This window comes from Larimichthys crocea, unplaced genomic scaffold (assembly GCF_000972845.2).
Source record: "Larimichthys crocea isolate SSNF unplaced genomic scaffold, L_crocea_2.0 scaffold607, whole genome shotgun sequence".
Lineage (NCBI taxonomy): Eukaryota > Metazoa > Chordata > Actinopteri > Sciaenidae > Larimichthys > Larimichthys crocea.
In genome coordinates this window covers 343,985-353,378 of record NW_020857941.1, presented here as the reverse complement: position 1 = coordinate 353,378, position 9,394 = coordinate 343,985, and positions in this window count along the sequence as shown.

Here is a 9,394-nt window from a genome sequence, read left to right as displayed (position 1 = left end):
GACGATCAGTTATGTCGGTTCAATGATTGGAAATACATGGTTTGGCCCGAAAATCCTTCCTCTTCGAGAGGAGGTCTCAGCATTTTCTCTCAGTCTCTAACTGACATTCTAACAGGTGCAGTAACTGCTCTCCTGATTACAGTTGGTCCTGGTTGCTTGGCAACCTCAGCCTGCTTGAAGGAGGAGAGGGGGGAGGGGCCAGCAGGCAGAAGCCTAGCAGCAGCCATTTTAGTAGTTCTGGCACTTAATTTGAACTTGTCTGTCTAAAATGGCAGACAGAGACAGCAGAGCAGCTAGCGCGTTAGCTGTAAAGAAATGCTATTTGCTAACATTAGCGACCAATGCTAAAATGAATGCTAATTAACATTAGCCACTAGGAATTAAATACATGTTAATTGCTAACATGATAATGTTAACATGTTAATGCTAATTAACATTAGCCACTAGGAATTAAATACATGTTAATGTTAAAATGCTAATGCCAACATGTTAATGTTAATTGCTAGCGCGTCAGCGCATTCAGCCCTAACATGGTAATGTTAATATGCTAATGATAAGATGCTAATGTTAATTGCTAGCGCATCAACGTTAACATGTTTATGATAACATGTTAATGTTGATAATGCTAATGTTAATTGCTAGCGCATCAGCGCTAACAATGCTAATGCTAACATGGTAATGATAACATGCTAATGTTAATTGCTAGCATTTCAGCGCATCAGCGCTAACATTCTAATGGTAACATGCTAATTGCTAATGTTAACATGCTAATGTTATTTGCTAGCGCACCAGCGCTAACATGCTAATGTTAACATGCTTATGTTAACATGCTAATGTTGATTGCTAGTGCATCAGCGCTAACATGGTAATGCTGACATGGTAATGTTAACATGCTAATGTTCACATGCTAATGGTAATTGCTATTGCTAACATGCTAATGCTAACATGTTAATGTTAACATGCTAATGCTAACATTAGGCTGCTGTCAGCGACGACGACGTGCTTTGCGGTAACGTATTGTGTCACTTCCGGGTTATCGGTGTTGTTGCCACGATGCTCTCTGCTCTGTTCACCTGAACAGATTTTCGTGTATTTCTCACATCAGCGACTATCTACGTATCTCTGCACTATCCTTTGACTTGTTCTGTCTGTGCACGAACAGGTCTCTTAACTCTAGTAACCACTACCTGATAGTTTCACCAGTTTCTGTTAGCCACACTAACTAGCCTAGCTATAGCAATGGCGTCTCTCTGCTCTCCTCCTCTCTCCTCTCCTGCTCTCTCCTGCCCTGTGTGCCACATGTTCAGTTACTCTTCGTCCTCGTTTAGTGATAACGGTACTTGTATTAAATGTAGTTTATTTGTAGCTTTGGAATCGAGGGTCAGTGAGTTAGAGGCACGGTACCGCACCACCGAACAGTCAGTAGCTCAGATAGTTAGCCAGTCCCCTGTAGCCGGTGCGGTACCGCCGCAGGTAGCTTCAGCTAGCCGTCCCTCGGTAGTTCCCGAGCAGCCGGAAGGCTGGGTGACTGTTCGAAGGAGGCATAGCCCCAAACTGAAGCCCACGGTACACCACCAACCCCTCAACGTTTCAAACAGATTTTCCCCGCTCAGCGACACACCCGCTGAGAGGCCAACTCTGGTCATTGGCAGCTCCATAGTCCGAAACGTGAAGTTAGCGACACCGGGGATGGAGCAGCTCTCATATCTAGAAATATGGCCAAGTTTATTAGCTGACCAAAACCATGTCGACAACCCAGAGTTGAGACCAGGAAGCAGAGCTGCAGTCTTACGCGCTTCTCTGCGCCTCCATTAGAGCAGTTGCCCACCCAGTCCTTAAGTATAGAGACTGTGTCTGTCACCCGTCCACCTACATTATTTAAAGATAAAACAAACAGAAGAGGAGTTCATCATAAAAACTTAATAAAAATTAAATCAACATCTCCAACAGTCCAAAATAAGAGAATTAAATGTGGACTCCTGAATATCAGGTCTTTGTCATCTAAAGCTGTCTTAGTCAATGAATTAATATCTGATTATGATATTGATTTGTTCTGTCTCACTGAAACCTGGCTGCAGGAGGATGAATATGTTAGCTTAAATGAATCCACTCCTCGGAGTCATTATAATACTCATGTTCCTCGAAGTACTGGTCGAGGTGGTGGAGTTGGAGCCATATTTGACTCAAGTCTATTAATAAATCCTAAACCTAAACTAAATTATAATTCATTTGAAAATTTTATTTGTTACAGTATATCGAACTCCTGGTACTTATTCTGAATTTTTATCTGAATTTGCAGAATTTGCATCAGGCTTGATCCTTAAAACAGATAAAGTAATTATTGTAGGTGATTTTAACATTCATGTGGACAACCACAATGATAGTCTTAGTACTGCGTTTATCTCTCTATTAGACTCAATTGGCTTTTGTCAAAGTGTAAATAAACCGACTCATTGTCTGAACCACACTCTTGATCTTGTTCTTTCATATGGCATTGAAATTGATAATATAATAGTCTTCCCACAGAATCCTCTTCTGTCTGACCATTTTTTAATAACCTTTGAGTTCATACTACCGGACTATAAGCCTTTGTGTAGAAGCTTCTACAGCAGATGTTTATCTGATAGTGCTGTAGCCAAATTTAAGGAAGTGATTCCTTCAGCATTGAATCAAATGCCATGTCTAACTGTAACAGAGGACTTGTCTACTTCCTTTAGCCACCCACAAATAGACCATCTTGTTGATAGTATTACAGGCTCATTACGGACAACTCTAGACTCTATTGCACCTCTGAAAAAGAAGATAATTAAACAAAGAAGGCTAGCACCATGGTATAGCCAGCAGACTCGTAAATTAAAGCAAGAGGCACGTAAATCTGAACGCAAATGGCGTGCCACTAAACTGGAAGAATTTCATCTAGCCTGGCAAGATAATCTCAAAACATACAGGAAGGCTCTCCGTAATGCCAGAGCAGCCTATTACTCTTCTTTAATTGAGGAGAATAAGAACAACCACAGGTTTCTCTTCAGCACTGTAGCCAGGCTAACAGAGAATCACAGCTCTACTGAACCATCTATTCCTTTAGGTCTAAGTAGCAATGACTTCATGAGCTTCTTTAATGATAAGATTATAACTATTAGAGACAAAATCCATCACCTCTTGCCCTCAACAGACATTGATCTGCATTCTGATACAGCAAGTTTTGAAACAGCTGTAAAACCTGATATGTATTTAGACTGTTTTTCCCCCATCGACCTTCATCAAATAACTTTAATCATTTCTGCAGCTAAGCCGTCATCCTGTCTCTTAGACTCCATCCCAACCAGGTTGCTCAAGGATGTTTTACCTGTAGTTAGTAATTCGTTATTGGATATGATTAATCTGTCTTTATTATCAGGATATGTACCACAGTCCTTTAAGGTAGCTGTAATTAAACCTCTTCTTAAAAAGCCCACTCTAGACCCAGAGATCTTAGCCAACTACAGACCGATATCAAACCTTCCCTTTCTGTCTAAGATACTTGAGAAAGCTGTAGCTAATCAGCTGTGTGACTTTCTCCATAACAATAGTCTATTTGAGGATTTTCAGTCAGGATTTAGAGTGCATCATAGCACAGAGAGGTTATGCCTAGCCAGGCACGGTATTGGTTGAAGATGCAGTGACATCTCCCTTACTGAAAACCCTCTCTCTCTCTCTCTCTCTCCCTCTCTCCCTTTCCCTCTCTCTCCCTCTTACAATCTGGGGACATACATGTCTCATTAATGCATGTTACTAACCAAACTTCCCCAGAGTTTCTGTGCTCTGTCGTCCAGCAGGTTCTCGTAGATCGTGGCTGCTGCTGTGATCCTGCATGACGTCCACTACACATATTATTACTGTCATTATTGCTACCATATCTGCTACTGTGGTCATTTTATCATTCATTGTAATTCATAGGACATCTAAGGACAGAGGGTGTCTCCCTGTACAGATTGTAAAGCCCTCTGAGGCAAATGTATTTTGTGACTTTGGCTATACAAATAAAATTGATTTGATTTGATGCTAATGTTGATTGCTAGCGCATCAGCGCTAACATGGTAATGTTAACATATTAATGCTAATTGATATTGCTAACATGGTAATGCTAAAATGCTGATGTTAACATGTTAATGTTAACATGCTAATGGTAATTGCTATTGTTAACATGTAATGTTAAAATGCTAATGTTAACATGTTAATATTAACATGCTAATGTTAACATGTATATGTTAATTGCTAGCGCATCTGCGCTAACATGCTAATGTTAACATTAGCATGTTAACTGCTAGTGCATCAGCGTTAACATGCTAATGTTAATTGCTAGCGCGTCAACGCTTCAGTGTTAACATGCTAATGTTAGCATGCTAATGTTAATTGTTAATGCTAACACAGTGATGGCAACATGTTAATGCTAACATGTTAATGATAACATGCTAATGATAATTGCTAGCGCATCAGCGTTAACATGTTAATGTTAACCTGTTAATGTTAACATGGTGATGCTAACATGCTAATGGCAATTTCTAGCGCGTCAGCGCTTCAGTGCTAACATGCTAATGTTAACATGGTAATGCTAACATGCTAATGTTAACATGTTAATGATAATTGCTAGCGCATAACCGTTAACATGCTAATGTTAACATGCTAATGGTAACATGGTAATGATAATTGCTAGTGCATCAGCGTTAACATGCTAAGGATAACATGCTAATGCTAACATGCTAATGTTAATTGCTAGCGCTAGCTGCTCCTGTGTCTAAATAAACATGTTAAAAATGACTATTTGAGGTGTGCTTTTTGAATACAGACCCCCAGCAACAGCCCACTCGTCACTCTCAAAATTTCTGCAGGAATTTTTTAGTACTGAATTTTCTGAGCAGTGTCAGTAATAATGTATGGGGGCAACGGGACCAGAGTCAGGCATACTCAAAATTTCTTTAGAAATTTTTCTAGTTCGTCTTCCGTTTCATCCGTGGTTTTTTCGGTTCGCATCTCCTCCCAGAGTTTTTGTTGCACACACAAAACGGTTATCAAAACGACCGGCTCGGCCGGGAATGGTGTGCTCTGACTTTTCTAAGAGTTTTGGCAAACGGTTTTGCCAAAAATCGCCATAAACAACACCAAAAAATGAATGGGTGTGTATTGCGAGAACTTTCCAGAGCTAGAGTGAGTTATGTCATCGCTGGAGTGGACAGGGAGAGAAGATATTGTCAAAAAATAAATTTGTAAACTGTGATTGTGGCCTCAAATGCACAGCTACAGACATGATTTATACATAGTGTGAGAATGTGTAATAATGTTCAATCATATATTGTGTGTTAAGTGTCTATTGGTGTGTGATAGAATTCATGACAAGATAAAACAGCTATGTGTGTTGTGCAACTGTAAGACACTCTGGGGTAATACACACAGAGGTGCCTGTTGTTACCTAAGTGAGCAGAGAAACAGGAAACTGTACCCAAGGTCCGAACAGGAAATCTTAGGATTAGAAACAGTCACGAGATGTCTTACCCCATAGGTTTCAGCAAGCTGCATCCTGCTTGAGTTGTCTTACCATGTATAGGCATGAAAGATGTATGTTCACGTCCTGCTAAGAGTGTAACACCTATTTCCTTTGTGATAATAAAACGAGCCCGAACTGCAGATGGGCAGAACTCAGCAGATCGGAGTAGAGGCAGACTGCGCAGTCTGTATATGCTGGGTTCTCCCTTTGCAAAAGGTACCTTTGCAAAGGTTAAACTGAATTGTGTCTTCTTTAAATTGAATATCTCTCTGTAGTCCACTAGGTCAGCAGAACTCGGGGGGGTTGGAAAAAACCCAACAATAGAAACGTAGGAAAATTTGTCGTCTCACTCACATTCGCCTGCTAAAGCTGTCAGCTTTATAGTTTTGGCTTGAGACGCGAAGATTCGGCAGCAGCACCCATCAACACCCTCATAGACTCCCATGTTAAAAAGGCGTGAAATTTTCTGGAGGAAAGCAGAAGTACCGCTTCTTTCCATTGCTCCTGAGGGCACATTTCTTCATTTATCGAAACAAAATGCCTATGTAGACGATCAGGAAGGACTCATCCTGCAATGATTGGAAATGCAGTTTGGCCAGAAATCGTTCCTATTCGAGGGAAGGTCTCAGCATTTTCTCTCTCTGTCAGGACTTCTAACTGACATTATAACAGGTGCAGTAACTGCTCTCCTGATTACAGTTGGTCCTGGTTGCTTGGCAACAGAGACAGAGACAACGATCAGTGAAAAAAAAAAATGTATTCGACTATCGTGGCCTCAAATGCCCCACTACAGACACGATTTATACATAGAAACGTAGGAAAATTTGTCATCTCACTCACATACGCCTGCTAAAGTCTGATATATAGTTTAGGCGGGAGACGCAAAGATGCGGCAGCAACACCCACCACAGCCCCATAGACTGCCATGTTAAAAAGGCGGGAAATTTTCTGGAGAAAAGCAGAAGTAACGCTTCTCTGAATTGCTCCCAAGGGCACATTTCTTCACTTTATCGACACAAAATGCCTATGTAGACGTTCAGGAAGGGCACAGGATGCTCCCAGTTATATCGTTTCAATGATTGGAAATATGACACCCATTGGATATTTTTTCTAGTCTGTTAGACAGATCTGTGTAGTTAGACAATAATGATGGATTATATCTGAGAGATCAGATACAGTTTTCAGAGTCCAATTCAGTTATACATCGCTGTCATAAATGGACAGCTGTACATGTGCATTTGTTACATTACTGATGGTCAGGTGGACTAGCTAGTTGACAAGGTTGCTAACACAGCCAGACATCAAGCAAGTGCAACAACAGAAAAATTTGCAAGCCAGCTAATATTACTAGTCTGACAGCAAAAAGGCCAGATTGGTCTTGCAGTCTTTCCTCTCGACCAGACCTAGAGCCAATCTGAGATCTTTTGTCTGCCCTCTTGCTTACACTGTCTTCAATGCCACATTCTCTTTTTAGCTTCCTAGGTCAATAAGTTGCAATTTACTCCCCATGAAGGTAATATGCATTTTCTAATAAATATTTTGACCATTATTAGGGCCCGAGCACGCGGTGCGAGGCCCTATTGAATTTCTAATGTTTATTAGGGCCCGAGCACGCGGTGCGAGGCCCTATTGAATTTCTAATGTTTATTATTAGGGCCCGAGCACAGCGAGGCCCTATTGTATTTCGAACACTGAACGACGTTTAAGAGTAAATCGCATTTTCCACAGCCCATATCCCCCCCAAAACTCACGAAAATTTGCCTACCCCCCCAATGTCAGGCGTAAAATTACGTATTTTGGAGGTCTCACACATGCACGCGCGCATACGCCTCCACAGCGCCACCTAGGTGCGCGTTTTTGCCGGTGCCCCTCGCCACGGTTTCGCCCACGTGCACGAAACTCGGTGGGAATATGTAACATGCCCAGACGCACAAAAAAGTCTCTTGGTGCCCCGGGCTACAGTGAAGCGTACGGCGTCCAATTTTGCTCAGATTTGGCCTTTTCCCGTTTTTGCCTCATTTCCAGGGGTCGCATTTGAACGAACTCCTCCTAGGGATTTCATCCGATGTGCTTGAAACTTGCCGTGTGTGTTCTCAAGGCGTCCACAATGAAAAGTTATCAAAATCACAACTTTTTATCAGAGGGCGTGGCCGTGACGGAGCGTCAAACTCCACGCTGCTGATTTTTCCACAAAAAAACAAGACTCCATTCACTTTTTCGCTGATTTTCGGGAAAACGTGTGCGGCTATCATATACTTTGTCACAGCTGTCTGAAACTTCTTGGGCTTGTTAAGAGCAGTATTATGCACAATTCGGCTGCATAATATCATTTGGTGGGTCTGGCAAAAAAGCTCCATAGCGCCCCCTGGAACTTTTCTTTCAAACAGCCCCGCCACAGTTTTGGACACAGAGTCACGAAACTCGGCCCAATTGTAGAACATGGTGAGACCTACAAAAAAGTCTCTTGGAGCAATGGGCTACAATGAACACGAAGCCAGATATTTAAGGATGAATATCACCATTATTAGGGCCCGAGCACAGCGAGGCCCTATTGTATTTCAAAGTGTGCGGCTATCATATACTTTGTCAGGGCTGTCTGAAACTTGTTGGGGTTGTTAATAGCAATATTATGCACAATTCGGCTGCATAATTAATGAGGGGGAGGGGCAAAAGCACTCTATAGCGCCCCCTTGAATTTTTCTTTGGGACAGCCCTGCCACAGTTTTGGACACAGAGTTATGAAACTCAGCCACTGTGTACAACATGGCAGGACCTACAAAAAAAGTCTGTTGTCCAAAACTGTGGGCAGGGCTGTTTGAAAGAAAAAATCAGCGGCGAAGGCGCCGATTTCGATGTGAGCTCATATCTCAGGAACGCTTTGGCAAAACGGAACCAAATTTCATGTCATGCTTCGAGGCGCTGTCCCCAGTCCAGGAAACAAATATGGTGTAATTTCGCCTCTAGGGGGCGCTATAATTAGCTAAACATTGTTTTTGCTCATATCTCCTGAAGTGTTTGTATTTGAAATGAAATTGTGATATCCACAGATACTGTGGCTTGCCCCATTGATAGTTGATGCCAACTTTTCATGTTAGCCAATCGCTGTTGGCGGCAACGCCGCCAGACAGGACGTTTGCTCATATCTCGTCAAGGCTTTGACCTCCGAAGACCAAATTCGGTCACAGGCATCGAGACCCACCCCAAAGTGTGCCAATACAATTTGGTGTCATTTGTCCACTAGGAGGCGCTGTAATTAACAAAATTGCACTTTTGCTTTTTTGTCTTGACGTGTTTGGATTTGACCAATATTATGCACAATTCGGCTGCATAATTAATGAGGGGGCGGGGCAAAAGCGCTCTATAGCGCCCCCTTGAATTTTTCAGTGGAACACTTTTGGCCACAGAGTCACGAAACTTAGCCCAATTGTAGAACATGCCAGGACCTACAAAAAACTCTCTTGGAGAAATGGGCTAAGATTGAACAGGAAGCAAGATATTTAAGAATGAAAATCGCCATTTTCTGTGTTTCAGCCTGGTTGAGAAGGGCTCATGTTTGAACGAACTCCTCGAACCTAGTCAAGTGTACTGGAGATGAAAGGATCAGCGTCTCCTGATCTGTTTGGGACATAAAGTCCTTAACTCTGGATATGTCCTTAAGTTGGCAGAAGGCTGTTTTGGTGACTGATTTTATGTGTCTCGTGAAGGCCAGATCTGAGTCTATGAGAGCTGTCTGAAACTTCTTGTGGTTATTAAGACCAATATTATAAAGAACGATATTATGCACATTTCGACGTGCACACATTTCAACGTGCGTATATCTGCGAGGGCCCGACCATCGCTGCTTGCAGCTTTAATTTCAGTTACTTTTTTGGG